The sequence below is a fragment of the Pteropus medius genome, unplaced genomic scaffold (assembly GCF_902729225.1).
Source record: "Pteropus medius unplaced genomic scaffold, Ma_sr-lr_union100, whole genome shotgun sequence".
Taxonomy (NCBI): Eukaryota; Metazoa; Chordata; class Mammalia; order Chiroptera; family Pteropodidae; genus Pteropus; species Pteropus medius.
The window spans coordinates 10,972,242-10,995,143 of record NW_024354911.1 but is presented as its reverse complement, the minus strand read 5'-3'; the positions used below and the strand labels follow the sequence as shown (position 1 = coordinate 10,995,143).

Below are 22,902 nucleotides of genomic sequence, written 5' to 3'. Positions count from 1 at the left end.
AAAAAAAAAAAAAAAAAAAAAAAAAAAAAAAAGAACCAACATTTACTTTCCATCACAGTCCACTCTAAAAATAGTACTCATTTTCCTCCCAAGACCCAGAGGGATATGAGAAACAGCAAACGCCCTGTGGGATTCACTGTTCTTTGGATACCATAAATATCCTTCCTAACCACCACTACCAATTCTTCCTTCTGTGCAACTGTAACACCAATTTTGTGTTCATGTAAATATCAGAGAAGTCAGGCTTCTTTCTGCTGGTCCAAGAGTTAAATCACAGCCAATTTAAAACAGTCATGGTAATAACTTCCCATTTGCCCAATAAGTTCTTTCCCAGACTTCTCTGTAACTACAGGTAACCATGTGACACCATTCTAGCCAATAGGCTAGAAAGAGAAGTCTGAGAGTGGGTTTCTGGGAATATTTCTCCACGATAGGAGAAAGCTTTTGGCTCTTTTCTCCTTTTTCCTGTCTTAAAAGAAGATGTAATGTCTGGAGCTAAGGCAAGCATCTTGAGACTGTGAGTCAACAAGCACAAGCACGAAAAACCAACGTGCTTTGAATAGTAGGCAGAAAGAGTGAAAGAACCTGAGTCCTGTGTGGTGTTACTGAGCCTCTGCTCCAGCCCAGAGTGAACTTCATCCAGATTTCATTCCCTATGCAAAAAAAAAAATAAATCTTTATTTGTTTAAGCTACTCAATTGGGTTTTCTGCTACTATCAAAATCATAAACAATTAATACACAGCCCTTCTTTCTTTGTCCCTTTGTCTTAATTATATTAGATACCAATATAACTATATGCTTGGCTTCTCAAATGGACCAGCGAGTCATTTTTTTTATGATCCTGCAACTCTCCTTCAATATCTTCACTTGCCCAGATCCTCAACTATATACAGTCTAATTCCTATAATATTTCCCTAATTATGTAAAACTCATAGTGTCTCTGCTGCCCTGACTGATATTCCTGCCCACCCACTCACTATGTCACACATAAAAGTGACTAGTCTCAATTTCTTCCTCAGATCAGGTGGTGAGCAGTGATATTACCCCCACTCTATTGCAGTTCTTTAACCAAAGTGAACATGTGTCCCCCAATTCTAGTTCCAGCTTCCCTCCTGCGATTGTGGCAAGCCTGCTGATTCCTTCACTAGGGGACCAATTAAATAAGCACTTTTCTCATTGACAAACATTAGCTTTCCATGGAGACAATAAGTCTTCACATAGAAAAAACATTTCCCCAATAGTAAGGCTCTGGCTTGCCATGAAGAAACAACAGGCAACTGAAATTTGAGAAAGAAACAAGAAAACTGCAGTTCTGTTTAACTTGGCTGAGACCAAGCCGAGTCACACAGCTGCACACTGTCTCCCAGGTAATGGCCCAGCTCAGGTTGTAGCCTTTTGAGTTGAGTCTCTCTCTGGTAGAAATATTGGGGAAGGAGGGTAATTTGGCAATTCCTCCCTCCATAGAGTGTGAAATGAAAACTGAGGAAACACCAAATATAGAGTGATAAATGTAGCTGAGAGGTCTGGAAAAGGTTTCACATAAGAAGTTTCGCTTCAGCTGGGGCCTAAAATAAGTAGACTTCTATTATGAGAGAAGGGGGAGAGATTTTCCCAAGTATCCCTCACTATCTGACTCTATTCATTCCTGAGTCCACATATTAAGAGTTAGAATAAGAAGGGGATGATAGAGCATTATCTGAGCCTACCTGATTCCTGTTTCAGACAAACTGGAACACTATCATCTCCTTGCAAGGAAAGAGGGGGGAGAAAATTTTTCACAGCAGTTCAGTAAAATATCAACCTGTTTTATTACATAATATTTCTAGTCACAGATTTTTAAACACTGGAATTCAATGAATCATAACCCATCATCATTTTGATAAAAGAGTAAATGTTAGAACAGAAACTTCTTCACAATCATTTTCCTGAAGGGGAAACAAGAATTTTGATTTAGACCTTTCTTTCTCAAATTTCAGTTGCCAAAAAAATGGTTATACCTTGACCTCCTAGAATTTAAAAAAAAAAAAAAAATGACATCAAAACAATCTATTTCTCCACAGTCTCTTGTAAGGAAATAGTTATTGTTTAAAATTTAAGATTTAAATTTAGATTTTCTTAAAGACAAGTAGCACTTTAACACATAAAACAGATCATAAAGTTCAGTCACAAAATTAACTTTACCTCCATGAACTTTCCTTAAGCTCCTGAAATATTGCCATGAAAGATCAAATCCTTGGTAAACTCCAGAGAGCAAGACTATTCAAACAATGTTCAGATTGAAATAGTTGAAATAGACAAATAAATGTGCTTATCATTTGAGCAGGATGAGATTGGAGTGGATAGAAGGAGGTGAAACGCAGATTGGAAAACTCATTTAAATATAGCCAATATTAATTTCAGTCAATAAATTCACATGTGAAAGAAAAAAACACTTCCATTTTCTATAAAGCAACAAATAATTTTTGGTCAGCAAAAAACCTTGAGATATCTTGGTGCTCTCACACACATACACTCCCAGGATTTAGCCAAGTTTCCATGGTCTTACCTAACACCAATGCAAGTGGAAGACCAAAGAGATCTTCTGCCCAAACAGGTCATGCCTGTGAGCTAGTCTCCATGGTTTACTTCAAATCTAATAGCCCTCTATTGCTTCCTTGCCACAAATGAGGCATGACAGTCTACTGAGGTTGGAAAGCCAGCACTAGGTGCTGCCTTCCTGCTCACACAACCTCCCCTCTATAGCTGGCTACATCTTTGAAATATAGCCAAGGGCAATATACTCTACAAGCAGTACCCATAGATCTCCTTCCTCTTTCAGTCTCGGATGATGTCCTCATGCTCCCTTCAGCTTCATCAGAACACCCTGCCTCTTCCCTAAAACCCTATCAGCTCTATTTTTTAACAAGACATTTTGGTGGCTACTATGGTCTGGTGTCCCTCGCCCCCAAACTCATATGTTAAAACCTAATGTCCATGTGATAGTATCAGGAGGTGGGGCCTTTGGGATATAATTAAGGGTAGAGCCCCCATGAATGGGATTAGTGCTCTTACAAGAGAGACCACACAGAGTTCCCTAGTCACTTCTAACATGTGAGGTTACAACAAAGTGGGTTCTAGAAAGTGGGTTCTCACCAGACACCAAATCTTCCAGAGCCATGCTCGTGGACTTCCCAGCCTCCAGAACTATGAGAAATAAATGTTTACCATTTATAAACCTCTCAGGTTATGGTATTTTTGTTATAGCAGCATAAGTGGACTAAGACAGTGGCTGATTAAATCTAGAGCCTAAGTCATCTAAAATAGTCTCCTTCCCCAGGAGCCCTCCATCCCTCAAACTTCACTCCCTTACTTGCTTTATTTTGTTCATAGCACTTTTTTGAAATCAGATATTTGTCTTTCTAATTATATAGCTCTCCTTATACATTTCTCCCTAGCATCTCCCTATTCATTTACATAAAATGTAAAACTAGTACCTAGAATAATGCCTTGATACTTGATGGACACTTGATAAAGAGTTGTTGGAAAAGTGTTGAACACACAATTTAGTTACCAAAAGCTAGTTTTCCTGTCCTTGTGAGTAGGGATGGTTTAATCATCAAACCAAAGGAAAATATTTGCCTCTCATCTATCTAGTATACCAAATAAAAGGAAAAAAAAAGTTATGTTTCCTTGTTTAAAATCGTCTGAATGTTCTTACCTTGCTACATATGCTTTCAATTTAAATGATTAATATGCAGCCTTGGATCTCCATGAAGTACCTACATTGTCCTGAAGCTAATTTGTTCTAGGACTGAGGACCTATAATGCAATGGAAGAAACCTGAGAAACCTGAAAAGAAAAGAAGAGGAAGGCAGAAGGGACTCCTGACATTGCTGTTTATGCTCTACTTCTATTATTTTTCAACCATTACAATATATCATGGGATTCTGGTAAGTTGTATGAAAACCTTATTATTTAAAACAGTGAAAACTAGTCAATTAAAGGAAGAAAATACATAGAAATTATATAAAAGTTGTAATCAGTAAGTGGGAAATAGTTGAAAGATGTCTGTGAAAATACATATTCTCAGTTTACTTTTATCTAGAGAAGAAAAAAGTAGAAATCTATTTCACAAAGAAAGATGTCATGTATCTTTATCACTGTGTGGTTGCACTTATCATGTATTCATCAGGCTTGTTGACTTAAGTTATTACATTCTAATATAGATTAGCTAAATTGTTGGAACACAGATGCACACTGAAAGAGAGAATGAATTTTAAAATCCAATTTTATATTACATCTCTTGAGAAGTGTTACTGTGGTTTGAAATTCATCCTGGTAGAATATTCTACCCATTTGTATTTTATGTGACAAATCCAACAGGTTTACCATTTATTCCTAACTAAAATTGAATTGTCTAGAATTGCAATAACTGTCAGTCTCTAAAGAGCTTATCTCATGTCTCACAGTTTAATTGGATTGTTTTCTGAGAAAACCTTTCCTTTTCAATTTCATAAAGACCATAAATGCTCATATTATTATTCTTTTGTTCTCTTTCCTCAGAACTTTGTCCATTTTAATTTTTTGTTATAGTAGACTAAAACTACCCTGTTTTTCCTCCTAACCCAAAACTCAAGTGAACTGCAACTTTGGAAGCATTTCACATCTTTCCATTTATAATAGCATGGGTAAGATAAGAAGGCACTTAATAAGGAAAGCAATGAGTGAACTATTTACATTTGCAAGTGATCATAATCATAAAGAGAAAAAGCAAATTGCATTCTACAAATTAATAATCCTTAAGTTATGTACCCAGAGCTGAACTAGTTATCAAAAATAAATAAATAAACTACAAATGAGAGAAGTCATTATTTGGTTATGCCAAACTCCCAGCTGTAAGTGCTCCGACCAGAGATAGCCCTTGGGTAGCAAATGAGCTACTCAACAAAATTCACTGTAAAACAAATTTATATACCATGAATACTTTGGGGGCAGTAAAAACTAAAATAAGATTATACTGGGAAAGATGTCATCCTTAAATCCATTACAATTTTTTGAAGTCTTAACCATGTTTGGCACTGTATTAGACACTACAGTAATACAAAAATTTTAAAGTTTGATTTAAAATATAGCTAAATGTAAAAAGAAATTTAAGAAGCCAAACAGAGTTTTAATATTTAATATAAAAACATTTGTCATAAGAGGGAATCCAAGCAGCATAGCACAGCATCTTCTAGATACACAGATAGCTACAAATATGATTTCAGTTATACACACAAGAAGAGATATTAATTAATAGCAGCAATCTCTGTGTGGTGGTATATGAGTGATTTTTATTTTTTTCTTTATATCTTTAGGTATTTACAAAATTTCTCCAATAACTGCATATTCCCTTGGTAATCACATACATAAAGGTATACTTAAGTCATCTTGACTCTCTAAATATCTACCTAATCCAGCATACTTATCCCAAGTACCAAAAAGATGCTCCATATAGATTAAATAAATACTAAATCTAGGGTATTAAGAATGTAAACCTTACAGACTCCTGGAAAACGTAATTCATTCCAATATGTTTGTTATTCTCCTGAGAAACAGAAGCTCCCACCCCTTCCGCTACACTCTCAACACACACACCAGAATATAAACAATTAAATTCTCTACTTCTTTACACTTACATGTCACAGAGAAATTTGGAAGGCAATATCTGAACTTGAAAGTCTTTTTAGATACTTTTAGGTAAGATACCCTCGAGATCCCTCCACATTTCACTATGGAGGACTAACATCTGCCTATCAAGAGTCAGATTACATTCTTTAGAGTCCTAAACACTAAAGAGATTAAATACTTCACATGCAATTTTTCTAAATGACAAAAATCACATGCACACTAAAATGAAAATAGCCTCTGTCTAAATGTTCTACTTACAAAGTTTAGGTTCAGAATTTTCTTTTCAGTAGTAAAGGCAGATGGTTCTTTGCTGGTGTCCTAAGCATGTCCTTACTCTATCCATTGCCTAATCCACCCATATACCTAAAAGTGGTCAACTCTGCTGCCCTGCTCAGTTCTTCAGTAAAAGACTGCAGATTAGGGAGTTGAATTACCAGCACATTCTCTATTCATATAACCTTACCTCTTCACAAAATCAAGAAGATTTCCAGATTAAAATTAAAAACAATTTTTAATTATTTTTCATCCCGTCTGAAGTACACAAAGCCCTATCTATAAGGTCAGATACCAATTCATATATTATTCCTCTTGTTTCTATCCCTTACAAAAGCATTCCTTTATTCACCAAGCAAGCTAAATGAAAAACTAAATTGAGTGTCGTTGGAATAATTTATCACAATCCAACTATAGAAACACAAAAGCAATGATAATTTTAAAATATAAGTATGTATGTGTGTTTGTACACATTTTAGACATTTTAAAACTTTGAATTAAGAAAGAAGCTACCAACGGAGAACTTTTGTATTCCAGAAAGCAAAATGTTGGTCAATATTCCGAACAAAAACTAAGACTGAATCCAGCTGTCTAAAGTAATTAATTGTCAGCAGCTCTAGGTGGATCTGTATTGTGCTCAGTATTTAAGTGTTAGCAATTATAAATTCGCAAGTGTAGCTAACATCTAAAATGAAGAAGAGAGTTTCAGTGCTACTATTTAAGCTTACTTGACAATACAGAAAAAGGAAAAGGAAGCTTTATTTGTAATCTGAAAGACTACACACACAAAAAGAGAACAGGTTTCTACCATTACTCTTTCATAGTAGCAGTAACCAAAGAATTCAGAACCAAAGGGTTCAGGAATTCAAGAGTCCATGAAGTAGAAGGAAGTATTAGATTTACAGGCACTGGCCTCTCTTTTGTTAGAGGTGGATATTTGTTACATGTTCTATTTAATATGGAATGAATAAGACCCGTAAGGCCCCAGATCATCCAGAGATGGTCCCCAGTTGTCATTTTAGCTATGAGGCAGAAATGCCAGACTGTTTCTATTGTATGGCTCTAAGAGATCTTCAAGTCATACCTCCTAAAGGAATTGACAGGTAATTTCCTCTAATTCAATTTTCTTTTATCATTAAATGGATTTCAAAATATAATTCATGCTTTCCTTTTCCTTTTAGTCCAACAAAACTGCTTTCATAAATGCATTAGTATAACATAAATGCTGTTTTATTAATGTGTACTTGTGCTAGTTCAGCTTTCATGCATGTTTTTATATTGTTATTAACAGATTGAGCCAATAAAGAGGGCTGACTTTATTCTTGGGTAAAATCAGCATTGCCACCTGGTATATGTGAGGTGTATGCTAAATGGCCCAATTTTTCAAAATCCCCTTTTGGTGGTGCAGCCACTATGGAAAACAGTATAGAGTTTCCTCAAAAAATTAAAAATAGAACTATACCATATAACTCAGCAATTCTGCTTTTGAGTATTATCCAATGAAATCCAAAACACTAATTGGAAAAGATATACTCACTCCTATGTTCACTGCAGAATTATTTACAGTAGCCAAGATATGGAAGCAACCTAAGTGTACATCAATAGATGAATGGATAAAGAAGAGATGGTACATATATACAATAGAATATTACTCAGCCATAAAAAGAATGAAATCTTGTCATTTAAGATGATATAGATGCCCCTAAGGGATATTAGGCTAAGTGAAATAAGTCAGGTAAATACCATATGATTTCACTTATATATAGAATCTAAAAAACAAAGTAAATAAGCAAACAAAATAGAAACAAACTCAGACAGAGAACAAAGTGATGTTGGCCAGATGGAAGAGGCGGGGTTGAGGGGATGGATGAAAAAAGGTGAAAGGGATTAAGAAATACAAATTGCCAATTATAAACATAGTCACAGGGACGTAAAGTATAGCATAAGGAATATAGTCAATAATCTTGTCATAACCATGTATCATATCAGATGGGAGTACTAGACTTATCGGGGCGATCTCTTTGGAAGGTATATAAATATTTAATCATTATGCTATATATGTAAATCTAATATAATATTTGTCAACGGTAACTGAAATTTTTAAAAATAAATAAAAATAATTTTTAATTTAAAAAATAAGAATTTAAATTTTTGAAAAAAATTGCTAAATCCAGAAGCCTCTTTGGAATATTCTTGGAAAGTATTATAATCAATTAATAACTAATTCCCAAGGATTAGTCATTAAACAATATAAGGTCAGTCATTTATAAAAATAATTTCTTATGTATAATAAAAGTGTCTAAACTTTTCTATTTCAATAGATAATATTATAATAAACTATATCTATTGGATTACCTTTTGGTAAACAATTTTTAAAAACTATATAAGCAAAAATTAACCAGTCGCTCACATGAAGCACCAAAACCAGGGTTGCCAAATTCAATGAACTTTTCTCCGTTGCTTTATTCAACCTTCCAGTATTATTTCCCAATCTCAATCCCTGTCTTCTCTTGGTTTCCATGATTCCACTTTCTCCAGGTTTTCTCACTAGTCATTTCTCCTTTATCTACTCCCTGGCTCTTCTTCCTCTACCTCTAAATTTTGAAGTGCCCTGGTATTCATTCCTCGATGCTCTTCTCTGTCTTCATTCTCTAAGTGATCTCATCAATTTTCAGAATTATAGACTATTTGTATGCTAGTGATTCCCAAATTTACATTTCTAGCTCAGATTTTTTCCTCTGAGCACCAGAATCAAACAGCCATTTGAAACTTTTATGCAAAGGTCTTACAAACATCTCAGACAGCTAAAATGGGACTCTTTGCCATCTCATCTGTCAATTGGATAGGATGGAATCTATCCAATTGACTCTATCTCATTACTAAAGCCAGAAATTTAAGAATCATCCTTGACTCTCCCCCTTTTTCTCATGCCCCTCTACCCATCACCAAAAATATATCTTGAATCTACCCACACCTCTTTTGTTTCTCTGTACCAGTGCATACTAGGTGACCATTATGTCTTAGCTAGATTACTACAACTGCCTCCTCTCTACTCTTTCTTCCACCATTACCCTATGCCAATCCACTAGACACGTGGCAGCAATATATTATGAACAAACCATTTCCTTTCTTAAAATCTTTCTGGAGCTTCTCGTTTCACTTGAAATAAAATCTAAACTCCTTAACCTTCCCACAATGTCTTAAAATATCAAACCTCCACCTACATCTTGACTCTCCACCTTGCTCTGAAACCTCCAGTCACTCCTCCTGTAGCTCATCAAGATCTTTCCCACCTCAGGAACTTTCTAGATATATATTTGAAGATGTGTTGAACGATATGAGAGAAAGGAAAGATTCAAGGATGACTCCTTCCTTTCACTCTTCACATGACTCTCCATATGCCTAGCTCCTCATTCTTCATATCTCAGCCAGCCCTGAACATCATTGAGCTCAACCTGTTGACACTCTGAGGCTGTCTCCTACCACTCCATACTCCTTCTATTTGGACTGGTGGGACCTCCAGCATAGAAGCAAATACAGGAGAGCTCTGCCAGATGATATGAGACAGTGATGTAACTTTGACAAGCTCAGCCTCCAGGTCACTGTTGTAGCAGATATGAATTAAATAGTCATCAACAAGATAGTAACCCCCAAAATGAGACTATCCTTATTATACAAATATACATAATTTTCTTGGCTCTAAACTCCTAGTCAATCCTAAACATATCATTTAGTCTATTTCATTCTGATAAATATAGTCAAATACAATAATTTTTTAAGTCACTTTTAGTTCAAAACTTGGTTCTTTTCTTTCTCTACTGAAATTCAAGTACTATCTCATTCACCATTCACAGCTCAAAGGTTTCTTTTTGAGCTTTCTCCCCGTACCCTTTTCACTCTAAACTCCCAGATGAACCAGCCCACTGTTTCCTGGCAGCAAGTCAGTAAAGACAGGGAGAGTTTGCTTATAAGAGACAGGTCACACAGCTGGTTCAGTCCCTTTTCTTCTGGCCCTAGCTGCTGGCATCTCCACTGATCTGGCTCTTGGCGCTGGTGGCATCCAGCTGATGACTCTATTTTATGGCAGGTTTGACAGTCATTGAGTATCCAGCTGGACAGTATCTCCATAACCTCTTAATGTCAAGAGAAAGGCTGCAGTTTGCCACTTCACCCAGTTGGTTGTGCCCTCCACAGTCTCTGTACAAGGCCTCTTCATCCTGCTGCTGCCTTGGAGGTAGCAAGCCACTCTACAGCCCTAGATACTTTCTTCAGCTTCTCTATTCCTTAAGGAAAGCTATTGATATCAACCACACCATGCTCAGCTCCACAAGAATCTAAGGGCTATCTTTGTCCTCTGCTGACAGGCTATGCACTCTGCCAATTCTCAGCTGTCCTCCTCTCAGTTTTCAGGGGTTGGTTATGTCTATATATTCTGCTTCTCAAAGAGCTCCAGACAAAAAGCTACCACCAGTTCCTGTGTTAAATACCTCTAATTCTAAAAGAGAATTTCTTTGGGACCCTAATTTCATAACAGGATAAGAAGTAGAACATTCTTCCTTCCTTGCATGAGGTGGTAGGAAGGCATAAAGCACCCGACACTAATATTCCATAAACTCTTCCCTGCCACAGCAATCTCTGTCTTCCATCCACTTGCCTTAGGTATCCTCTTGTTATTTGATCAATCAGATTTTCTTGCAGCTGGCAAGGTATACATCCTGTCTAGACATTGCCTTTGTCCTCAGAAATCCTGAGTGGAAAATGATCTTTAAAAAAGGGAAAACAAGCTCTGTATTTTAATGCCTGAAGTTATTGCCATCAATAAATGAGCAGTATTTGTCTTATATCTCCTGTCAAAGATTGAGATCACTGTTTAAAATTTGAAACCAAAAGCACAATGATAAAATTAATGCTTATTTTTAAAACTGAAGAGCTATGCTGGGCAGGCAGAGCATACTTCTGATCTTATTGAGCATTCTTGGGAAGTGTTTATTGATTACAGAGGTGATAGTAAGTTGACATCAACCTTAAAAGCATGTTTTATGTTCATTACAGAGGAAGCAATTTGATGTCAGCCTTATTAGTGTGTTCACTGGAGTGAGTCCACTACCCATTAGTGATCATTGTCAATGACAGGTTTAAAACCAGTTCTAACAACCCTACCATAGCTGTGGAATTTTCAGTCTTTTTCTAGGAGTGTGGAGAGTAAGGCTCATCAGTTAGAATCCCTTTCTCAGTTTCCAACGCACAGCAAATGATGTGGGCAGGGCTGTCAAGGTAATGCTTTGCAATACTCTTCTAAACTTTGTGGAACTGATAGAAACAGCTCTGCTTCATAAGAGTGTGTTCGTCATTTACTTAGCAAAGGATTCTAAAACTAAAGTGAGGCAAAGTGATAAAGCATGAACACAACTTCCAAGGCCCCCCCAAAGTTCCAATTTGGGGCACAGAGTCCACTTCCCCAAAATATCCAATATGAGATTAATCAGTTAAACTCTAAGAGTGGTTGAAAGAGACACATACACTCACATTAAGGGATAAAAAGTAAGGAAAAAAGGTCTTAATAGAACAAGAGACGATTTGAAATGGGAGACCATGTCTATGTAGGAACTCCACTACCTCTAGATATAAAGTGATTGTGGGCACCCTTCAGCAGACCGTAATCCAGTCATGCAACAGCATTCGCACACTGGACACAGCTCAGAAACCCAGGGCAAAGCTGGGTCATGGATTCTGGGACAGTGCTACCAAGTACGAGGGGAACTGCCTTTTAAAAATGAGAGAAAGGATCCTTGCCAAATTTCAGGCTTGGCTTCAGGTCCTTGAACAGGTGCATTAAATAGAGAAGATACACTCTCTCTCTTCCAGCAAACTACTCCTCCCTTCTCTGACATAGGGGTGGTACATGACCTTTATAGACAAAAAGCTGATACCTACAGCAAGCAAAGAATTTTTTTTTTTTATCCCTTGTACATTTGAGTCTTAACGAGACTTTTTTCTTCGTGGGTACACTACAGGGTTCACTTCTTTTTTCTTTCCATAAACAACAATCGAAAAGAGAGAGAAAGCAAGTCGTTTGCTTATAGAACTCAATTGTTTTTAATCTAACAAACAATGAGCGGCGCCTACTTTTTGTCAGGTATTTTAAGAAGAGTTTTTTAAGATAGCATCAATCTGAAAATCAGATGATAGTTCCAACTAAAGCCCTTCAGAATTTTGTTGTTTTAGAATTTAAAGTACTAGAGAATGTTAGGAATAGATGGTCTCAAAAGGATATCGAAAACAAGGTGCTTCCAAGAAAGAGAACATGATTGCTCTGTCTCTTGCCTAAAACATCAGTCAGTTCCAGATTGGTATCCCTACCTCCTATCCATTATCTTCTCTCGAATCCATTTTCCCATGCTATCAGAGCCATCATTCTAAAAACTCAATCTTAGCATTTCACTTCCTCCTCTTTTTTTCCCTTAATAATCCTCCATAGAGTCCAAACTTCTTATCATGGATTCCCAAGCCTTTATCATCTGATTCTGACCCCTCTTTCCAATCTCATCCCCTCCTCTGCAAAGGCTAGAATATCTCCCCAAGCTACAAACTAGAAGACATTTGAAAAATGCTATTAATTTTGTTATAACTTCATATTGTCTGTGGCAGTAGCTTTTTCCCGAAAACAGTCTTGTCAAAGCTTTTTACCAGAAACAGTCTTGTCAAAACTCCAAAGGAACCAATGATTGGACTCTGATTCAAAATATGGCCTTTAAATTAAGAAGTATCCTCATTACTATGAGCAGTGAGATTTTTTAAGAAAGCTACTTAGAATATTATCTTTGACACAATGAGGAGAGTCTGGTCAGGATTTTAATAAACATCATAAAATCTGCTGAGAATAAGTAGTGACCACAAACCCTACTATACTATTCTCCTAAGTTGGGATAATTTAATGGTTCAAAATAGACCCTGGGGTTTTGCACTGCCATTGTTCTTGCTGAATGGTCCACTTATTTTGGGGGACAATCACAAAAAAATTTGCTAGGTAGGTAATCTGGCTTGGGCTCAGAAAAAGGAGATGAGAGGATGCTACTTTCCTTCCTGGGATGCCTGCCACTTGGTCTGGACACCCTTGCTGCTCTGTGCAAGACCTGTGCACCACACACCAGCTTCTTTCTTTTTCTCCCTCCCTCCCACCCGCCCAACATGATTCACACTTTCTCAATTCCCCACTCCCAACTAGAAGTTGATTGGATTATTGGTCCAGAGTGTTCCCCTTTTTACATCCATATCCTTTGCCATGTCATTTTGTAATGCCCTCCCACCATGTTTAAAATATACTTTCTTACTCCTTTGATACTGACATTGCTTTGGCTAATGAATGTTAGTGGATGTGACATGAGCAGAGACCATAAATGTGCCTTCATAGTTTGGCTTGTGCTTTTGTGCTCCAGTGATTTGCCATGAGAAAAATAACAGCCCCAGGTAGTTCCTGGTCCAAGGAAAATGAAAAACTTAGGGGCGCTAGCAGATATAATGCACTGATCTCAGCCAAATCCAGCAGAGCCATAGCCAAACCACAGTCCTGTAAGCACAATATATAAATGTCTGTCTTTGCAGGACACTGGGTTTTTGAGATTGTTTGTTACTCAGAATTGTTGTGCCTAGAACTGAATACCTAATAAACCAATTTATTCACCAAGGCAATAATGTTTAATATTACCCCTCCCCCCCCATAGGCCAGCTTTTTATCTGTGAATTGGAAATAAGAACCTAATTCAAATGGCTATAGCAAGGAATAAATGAGATAACAATTGTAAAGCCGTTAGGTAGGGGTTAGACTACAGAAAAACATAATGTTTAGAAGTTTTGAGATTATTTTATTAATCCATTACTTTTCAAGTTTGTTTGTATTTTTAGATGTTTTCCCCAAACAAGATGGTTGAATTTAGTAGTACAGCTTCTAGTTGAGGTCTCCTAGGTACTCTCTGCCCACTAAGCCACAATATCTGTTTGGGAAGGGGCAAAGCATAGAAAAATTTAGGGGTGGATAGCTGAAAGAGGGGAGAGAAAACAGAAGAGCATATACTTAGAAAATCTGGGAGGCAAATATATTTGGGAGAACAAGCATTCAGGCTAAACAGTTTCCAATAAGATAAGTAGCTTCACTAAAGTCCTATCATTTTAACCCTTCTTACTTACATAGCAGAGATAAGCTTTAATAAGCTCTTCCTAGCATTAAGCATTTGCTACCAACAAAGCCTCTGGCCTAATTCACAACTCTTCGAAGTTGACCTTTGAAAGAAGCATTACTATATCCTAGAAACACAAAGGGACTCCATCAGAATTATCAGTGATTCCTCCAGGTCCCTTCCTAAAGGAATCTATATATAATTTCACTAAATTCTGACTAAATGTGACTGTCAAAACCAAAATGCTTCCCATAGGATCCTTACCCTTTTCTTTTTCTAAATACTTTATGGGATTTGAACAAAACCACTTTACGCTCAGTTGCACAATAGTTTTACCTACAGTGCTTTAAAATAGGACAGCACTTCAACCCAGTGGAATGAATTTCTAAATTTGAACTTGGAAACACTGTGTCAAGTAAATAGTGGAGAGAGATTTGAGGAAGAGAGGAAGCTTTACAAGGCCTAGCACATCATAGCAAGTAACTATCCCCTTATTTTCATCTCCTGACCAAGCCAATCACGGTGACTGAATCAGGATAAAAGTGCAGAAGGATTTCAATTTGTTTCTGAAGAATCTGAAAAGTATGCTGTAATTCTTTCTCTTAGAAAAATAATAGATCAAACATGAGTAGTTTTCATGATCCTTTAGGCATCAAGGTTCTGAGTCCTGCCTACATGTATGTGTATTCTGAAGGAATCTAATGTCTTCTTTATAAAAATAAGGACATTTACTGGGCACCTACTATGTACTCTGCTAGGAGATTTACAATATTATAAAATAGATACAGGGCCAGCTTCATGAGCACATGACAAGTGCAATCACATAAAAAGCCTTGCTCTGAGAAGGGTCTGCACTTGCTTAAAAGTATCTTGAAATTTTTAATAATTTTATCTTTGAGCATGTGTTGTTTGTTTGTTTTAAGCATGTTTTTTTAATTTATTTATTTTAATTAGTTTCAAGCGTACAGTATATTGGTTAGACATCTGTATAGTTCGTAAAACGTTCCCCCCAGTTGCTCCCTCCCTCCTCTGACCCTCCACCTAGCCAACGTATTAATGCTAACTGCATTCCCTATGCCGTGCTCCTCATCCCCGTGACCACTTATCAGCTACTGATTTATACTTCTTTAGGTCTTCACCTCATTCTCCCAGCCCCCCAAACCTCCCTCCCCTCTGTCCGACATCAAATTGTCCACTATATATGTGAGTCTATTTTTGATTAGTTTGTTCTTTTTATTCCTTAGATTCCACACATAGGTAAAATCATATAGCATTTCTCTTTCTCTGTCTGACTTAAATACCTTCTAGGTCCATCAAAGCAATATCTTTTTCCATCTCCTTCTTTTTCATATGTAGGGGTTGTTTTCTAATCCTTTCAGCCACTCTATCTTTTGGTTGCAGCACTTAATTCTTTTATATTTAAGGTACTTATTGATAAGAATGTAGTTATTACCATTCTTTATTCTTGTTTTTAATACATGTTTTTCCTTCTTAAAGAAGTCCCTCCAACATTTCCTGTAATACTGGCTTGGTGGTGATAAATTCCTTTAGCTTTTTTTTTTTTTTTTTTTGTCTGGGAAGCTCTTTATCTGTTCTTCAACTCTAAATGATAGCTTTGCTGGTTAAATTATTCTTTGTTGTATATCCTGGGTCTTCATCCTGTTGAATATTTTTTGCCAAGCCCTTCTGTCCTGATGGTTTCTTTTTAGAAATCAGCTGTCAGTCTTATGGGTGTTCCCTCATAAGTAATTATCTGTTTTTCTCTTGCTGCTTTTGATATTCTTTCTTTGTATTTAACCTTTGACATTTTAATTATGATGCGTCTTGGTGTGGGCCTCTTTGGATCCCTGATTTTTGGAATTCTCTGAGCTTTCTGGGGTTTTATGTCCATTTCCTTCACCAGGTTAGGGAAGTTTTCCGTCATTATGTCTTCAAACAGCTGTTCAACATCTTGATTTTCTTCAGTTACACTGATCAGACAGATATTTGGACCCTTAATAGTGTTCCATATGTTCCTTAAATTATTTTTATAGTCTTGGCATCTTATCTCTTGCCATTCTGACTGAATGTCCTTGGCTTTCCTATCCTCTAGAGCAGGCATTTGATCCTTTTCTTTATTCACTTTGTTTATTCCTTTGTTTATTCCATGTAATATATTTCTTATCTCAGATAATATGGTCTTCATTTCAGACTGATTCCCTTTTATAATTTCCATTTCCATTTTTATGCTTTTTATCTTTTTGTTGGAGTTCTCACTGAATTTGTCTATACTTCCCAAAAGTTCATTGAGCATCTTTAAAATCAATATTTTGAACTCTGCATCTGTTAGATTGCTTGACTCCATTATTCCTGCATCTCTGTTCTGTTCTCTCACATGGCTTCTACTGCTTTATCTTCCCATTTTTGCTGCCTTTCCGTGTCTGTTTCTATGTAGTAAACAAAACTCCTAAGTCTCCCGGTCTTATTAGTGTGGATTTGTGAAGTAGGTGTCCAGTGGCACAGTCCTGAGAGGGTTTCAGCTGCTGGCCAAATTTAGCCCAAGCCTCCGCCCCTCTGGAGACACCTGTTAAGATTCAGCAAGCAATCCACAAATTCTGTGCTTATAGTTGCCTCAAAAGGCCACACCAGAAACTGAGGCCAGCTGCCTCCAGTGTGAGTCTAGGCGGTGCTCAGCAAAGAGCACCTGACTCACTGAGGATATACCTGGATGTGGCTTGGGTGGGGCCCCAAGTTGGGAGAGGCAGAGTTTCAGGGAATCTGAGCGGAGCGACCTCTGTTATCCAGTTTGATGGTGTCACGGCTGTGGTGTCATTGTGTCCGGCACACTAGTGGGAGGAGGGCTCAATAGGGAACAATGGTTCCCACCGACACTTCTGTGCAGAGTGAGATTCTCCTTGGTCCTCACTCCTATACTATCTCCCCATAAGTCTCTGGTGTCCCCTGTGCGCAGCCTAATCGGCACTGATGCTCAGAGTGAGCAGGTCCATAACTGAGAAAATCCACTCACAGACACAGCCCCTTTAAGAAGCTTCCGCTGCTGCCGCAGCCTCTGTCTCACTCAGCCACTCAAGACCGGGCATCCCCACGACCTCGCCCCGTCCTACCTTCTGCCAGTGCACGGTGCTTTCTGGGATTTCTCCCTAGTTGTATGGCTTGTTCATCTAGGTCCCAGGTGATTTTTCTTTGCTGTTTGCTACTTGTTTCCATCACAACTTTGATTTAGTCGCCAGAGAGATGAACAGAGCCTCTATCATCTACACCATTTTTTCTCTCTCTCTTCAACATGTGTTTTATAAGTTCAATGGGACAATGGTGCATGTATATGAGCAGAGTAAGTACATGCAAGTGTTAGTTGTAACTTGCCACTCCATTTTTATATAGCCTTCATGGCCTCTATACCATGCCTATTTCACCTTGAGTTTCACTAAAATCCAATGCACATTGGATCCACCAGAATTCTGTGTTGTGTTGTATATCAAAGATTAAGGGTAAAGTTAAGAAGGCTGTTTTAAGAAATGTCTAGCATTTTTTTCCACTAATCTATGATCTGGTTTATCAGCTTAGCAGATCCACAGACTTGAGATCATCAATTCAAATATAAGTTTATTACGCTCAGTTGTCAAATAAAAACCTTAAACTTTCTCTCAAACTCTTTTTTCTAAATCCTACATATTGAGTCACATGGAAATATTTCATTTAATTTTGTGCGTATGTCATAATTACCAATTGGATGATCTAAGGAATCATGTCGATATGTTGATATGACCATAAACCAAATTTTTCTAATACCTTTTGCCCAATTCATCTTTTTGCCTGATACCTCATAAATATCCTGTTGTCCATAAGATCTTGAGCTTCTAACAATATCCCTTCTGGCTTCAGTAGGAATTCTCCTAGATTCACAGCAACAGGTTCTAAGCCCTCTCTCTCACCTTTCCTAGTAGCATTTACAAAGTCTGAGTCAGCAAGAATATAGACTAAGAGTTAAGGGATCATAATTCTTTGCTACCTATAAATAGTCAGTGAGAGAGTTATCTTTTTACCACACCTGCAAGGGGAACTATGTTTCTAAAGCTAGAAAATACAAATTAGGATAAAGGTCTTTCCTTTTATCTACATTAAATAGAAGTCACCATTCATATATTTGAGGTATTTTGTTCTTACATATACAAACATATTCACTTTTTCTCCACAGAATTGTGGAGCTGCTGCCAGAGCTAGAAATATGAAATATTTGTGTCAAAAATTTTATCACAGTAACTCTTCCTTTGAGATTTTCAGAGAACTGAATATATTTCATAGCTATTTTCAGACATAGAATACAAATACTGTTGTCAAGAAAATTTCCTCTAAGAATGACTCAGCAAAGATGTTACTGTCAGAAAAACAATAAATTCTTCAATGATAATTTCTATAATACATTTCTAAAAGAATAGGAATAACACTACATAAATATTCTTATTTGAACAACTTGAGAAGACATGCATAAACATAAACCATATTTATAGTTTTAAATTGTACTATGTAAGGTCTTGAAAAATGTTTGTTATGACTTTTTTAAATCCATGAAGTCACTGCTAGCCAAAGAACAAAGTGAAAAGTGGAGGATGTAAAGAAACACAACCAGGGACTTTTAGACCAAGTATATCATCATAAAATGTTTTTAAATAAGAGAGAAATTATGATTTTTCTTATACCAAAAAATTCTCATCTGGTATCCACCCTCAAGAGGGGGAAAAATAGTGAGCCTATTATATAAGAAGCAGCTAAAAGCAAATAGTATTCTTATTTAGAAGATGGAGCCTGAAAAATCATATGATTTTAATTTAAAGAAGCATAAGTTACATAAATATAATGTAATAAATATGGTATTTGTGATATTATGACATCAATACTGTGATAGCCAGCCTCCCAAGATTGCCTCAATAATCATTGCCTCCTGGTACTCCTCTGTCCTTAGGTAGCCAGCCTTCTCCCACATTGAATCACGGCTAACCCATATGACAAACACTGCAGAAATAAAACACATTACTGCTTCAGCCTTGTTCTGGCTTAGATCACCAGCTACCATGTCATGAAGACACTCAAGCAGCCCGTTAAGAAGCCTATTTGAGGAGAAACTAAGGCCCACCACCATTAGCCAGGACAAATTTGCCAGCCACATAAGCGAACCATTTTGTTTTCTTTTTTTCTTTGTTTTATTTTGTTTTGTTTTGTTTTAAAACATTAAAAAAAAGCGAATCACTTTAGACGCAAATCTTCCAGCATTGACCACATCTTCATATGACTACAACCCTAGCTTACATCTTGACTACAATCTCATGAGAGACCTCCAAGCTAGAATCATCTAGCTAAGTTGCTACTAAATTTCTGACCCTCAGAAACCATAAAATAATAAATGTTTATTGCTTAAAGAGCCAAAGTTTTTAAGTAATTTGTTATGCAGCAATAGATAACTAATAAACTGGCCTCGTCACCCTGATAGATAATTGTCCTGACACAGGACATCTACATCTTGGTGAGATCAGAAGAAATTGATTCTTTGCTTTACAAATTAGCAAACTCAATTTTATCAGGTTCCTCAAAAAATATGAGTCCCTAGGAGATCAATCATGCCCACTAAATATCAAACTCACAACAGTGTTACTCTTAACCCAAAATGCCAATTTAATAATTTACAATAGGAAGTGGACCAGCCATTGTTCAGAATGTTAGGTACACTTTCAAGAGACTGAATTAAAATCCAATGATTGTTTTATGAGGGTAAAACTAGAAAAATATCATTATATATTCTTCAAGAATATGCCCACAAACTATGGGAGTTGAATTTTTAAATCTTTTCTTTTTTCTAGAATATTTCTTTTAAAAGAACTAGTCACTAGAACTAAAACATCCTTTAAGCTTACAAGCATAATAAGTTACAGGAGTCTTTAAAGTAATCAATAATAGAACTACAGCAGTTACTAAAGAACTAAGAAACACTGGAGTACAGCCATAAGCTTTCAGGGAGAGCATTTATACTCTCCCATAAAACATCTCTTCATTTTACAATAGAAATGCCCTGTTGATCTGCCCCAGCCACACCACCATGCTTCTGGTGCTGCTGGAACTCAACTGCAAATGCCTCTGAATGCCTCTCCTCCATTTAAATATAAAACCAGCTCAGGTAGACCTAACCAAGAAAGTTTCTTTTCCTTTGCTTTTCGTTTATTTCCTCATCCTCCTCCCCTAAATTTTTAGCTGAGCTCCTTTTTCCTCCAGGGAGCTAACTCACTTAATGTCTGATAATCTATTTAATGTATTATCCTTCCCAGTGGGCTTGCATTTCTACCAGGTAAAAGGTCTATCCAGCCATATTTCAGGCTTCAGGTCCTCTGATAAGGTCACGATTTTTAAGCTTCAGTTTGTATAAGAATCATTAAGAACTTTTAAAAATGTAATTCCCTGGCCTCACTCCTACAGATTTTTAATCCATAAATCTAAGGAAGGGCCTAGAAGCCAGCATTTATAACAAAAAATCTCCACCCCCTGTGATGCTTATGGATGTGATCTGAAGACTGCTTTTAGAGGAAATATAAAGAAAGATATTTTGGGACTAAGGAAGTCTCAGTTATCAGAAACCACCAACAGCAATAGTTTCCTTCCTCTTTCTTCAATCAGTATTACCACCTTCTACTTGCAATTATGGTTATTTCATTTCCTAACTCTTTGGAATTACCCTGTGCTCATTCTGCAAATCCAGACCCACAAGCGTCTATTTTCTCAATAGGAATGCAAATTGCATCTTGGTTCAGATGGACTCCATGTTAAAGTCAGCCTCTTGCTCTCAAGCTATGAGAGTTATGTTAGTGACATAATTGATCCACATGCCATGATTGCCAGCTTAAGGCTTTTTCCTATTCTGACCTTTCAGCATTTGCCTGCCCTCTCATATTTCCCGGCTAGATAAGTTGTCAATCTCTGATGACCATAGACCCCAATCTGCCAAGCCAGGTCTTTGACATGGACCCTCCTGAGGCCTTGCTTTTCCAGGGGTGGTTAACAGACCACTCACACCTTCTAAAATCTGGATACTTAGGGATGGAATCCAAAAACACATGTTGAATAAGTTCCCCAGTCATACTCCATATAAGAATCATTGGTATTTAGCAATTTCTCAAAATTGCCTAATGAGAAAAAGCATCTAGTTTCCTAGACCTAAACTCCAGTGATTCTGACTGGGGATGAGATGGGCTTTATTTTTGACAAGTGTTCCAGGTAATTCTAATAATCGGGCAAATTGGGACACCCTGGGCTAAAGTAATGATTTAAGACTTTAACACTAAGTTATCTTCTGAGTTAATTTTACATTAGGTCGAACATGAAAACTAGAAGCATTAAGCTGGCCAGTATTAGAGAAGTAATCCTCAGAAGATAACAAGTAGCTTAATGAGGAGTCTTGAACTTACATTGCATCTCTCACATGCCAATATTTTAAATGTTAATAAAGGAATTTTTAAACAGTACTTGAGTCTTTAAAAACTCATGTTGCGAGAGTGAGATTTATCAATTCCCCTTTAAAAGATAAATTATTTCAAGTCTTTAAAGCATGTTTTAAATTTAGCCTTGCAAAAAGCATTTAAATGGGAAAAATATTGAGTATATGTACTATATTATTCCTACGTTATATTTATTATATAAATAATATATTTATATTTTATTAATATACTATATAAATAATACATAATATAAGATTATTTAAACTATTCATCTCTGAAACACTATTCTAGATACACAACTGCTACTAAAGAGTTTTGTCTTTTCATTCAATAAAAGTTTATTGATTCCTGTTTACCAGGCACTGTTCCAGATGACAATTAGGCTTATTCAACACAAATTCCTTGCCCTCGTGGAGCTTACACTTGTCATATTATCATGAAGACAATAAATGATGTAATGTTAGCTAGTGATAAATACTAGGAAGAAATCCAGAATAAGGGGATAGAGAGTGAAAAAAAGAAAGGAAGTACCACATTTGAAAAAGAGGTCGGGAATGGTTCCTCTAAGAAGTAAAAGAAACAAGGGGACAAGACATACCTGGGGGAAAAGCATCCCAGCTAGAACAGCAAGAGCAAAGGCACTGGTGAAGTAAGGAAGCCAATATGACCAAATGCCTAGATTTACCATTCAGAGATCCTTCATTAAACCACACTGCCTCTAAGTCATCAGGGCTGTCCCAAGGGTCTTTATGCCATATACAGTGTCTAAATTTGAAGGTGACTGTTAAATCCAGAAGTCATCATGCTGCCCCCGTTGGAATAGAACTTGTGCCCCTCACATATACAACATTGATCCAGAATCTCAGCATATTGTAATAGAAACAGGTTTACTTTGGGGATCAGGAGACTTGAAGTTTATTTTTAAATAAATGTAAGTGCCTGGATCTCTGATATCATTCCAATAGATCTCTCCTAAATCTCCAAATATCTTTGGAATTTAATTTTAGTTGTACAAACCATTGAGTCCCTAAAATAAACAGTGAGAATGGGAAGAGAAGTTCAAATTTTGGATAATAAGATCAGTCATCTGATGTACTTCCTTTAATAAAATGTTTAAAAATAATAAAATTACAAAAGATTCTCACTTCTGAAATGGCATTCTATTACAGAATGGTTAAACTATTCAGGAGTATAGCTAGAAGTTGGAAATGGAAAACGCTGCCAGTATCCAGTTTTGCATATAATTCTGAAGGATTCCCCTCTTTCGTAGTCAATCTTAGAGAGATAAACTAGTGATTTATCGAGGAACTAGTAATGTTTACAGGCT

General features: G+C 36.7%; 1 pseudogene; it reads right to left on the bottom strand.

Moving 5' to 3' along the window:
* The window catches only part of LOC120597840 (importin subunit alpha-1-like), a 148,330-nt pseudogene that overhangs the window by 116,572 nt on the left and 8,856 nt on the right, over positions 1-22,902 (bottom strand).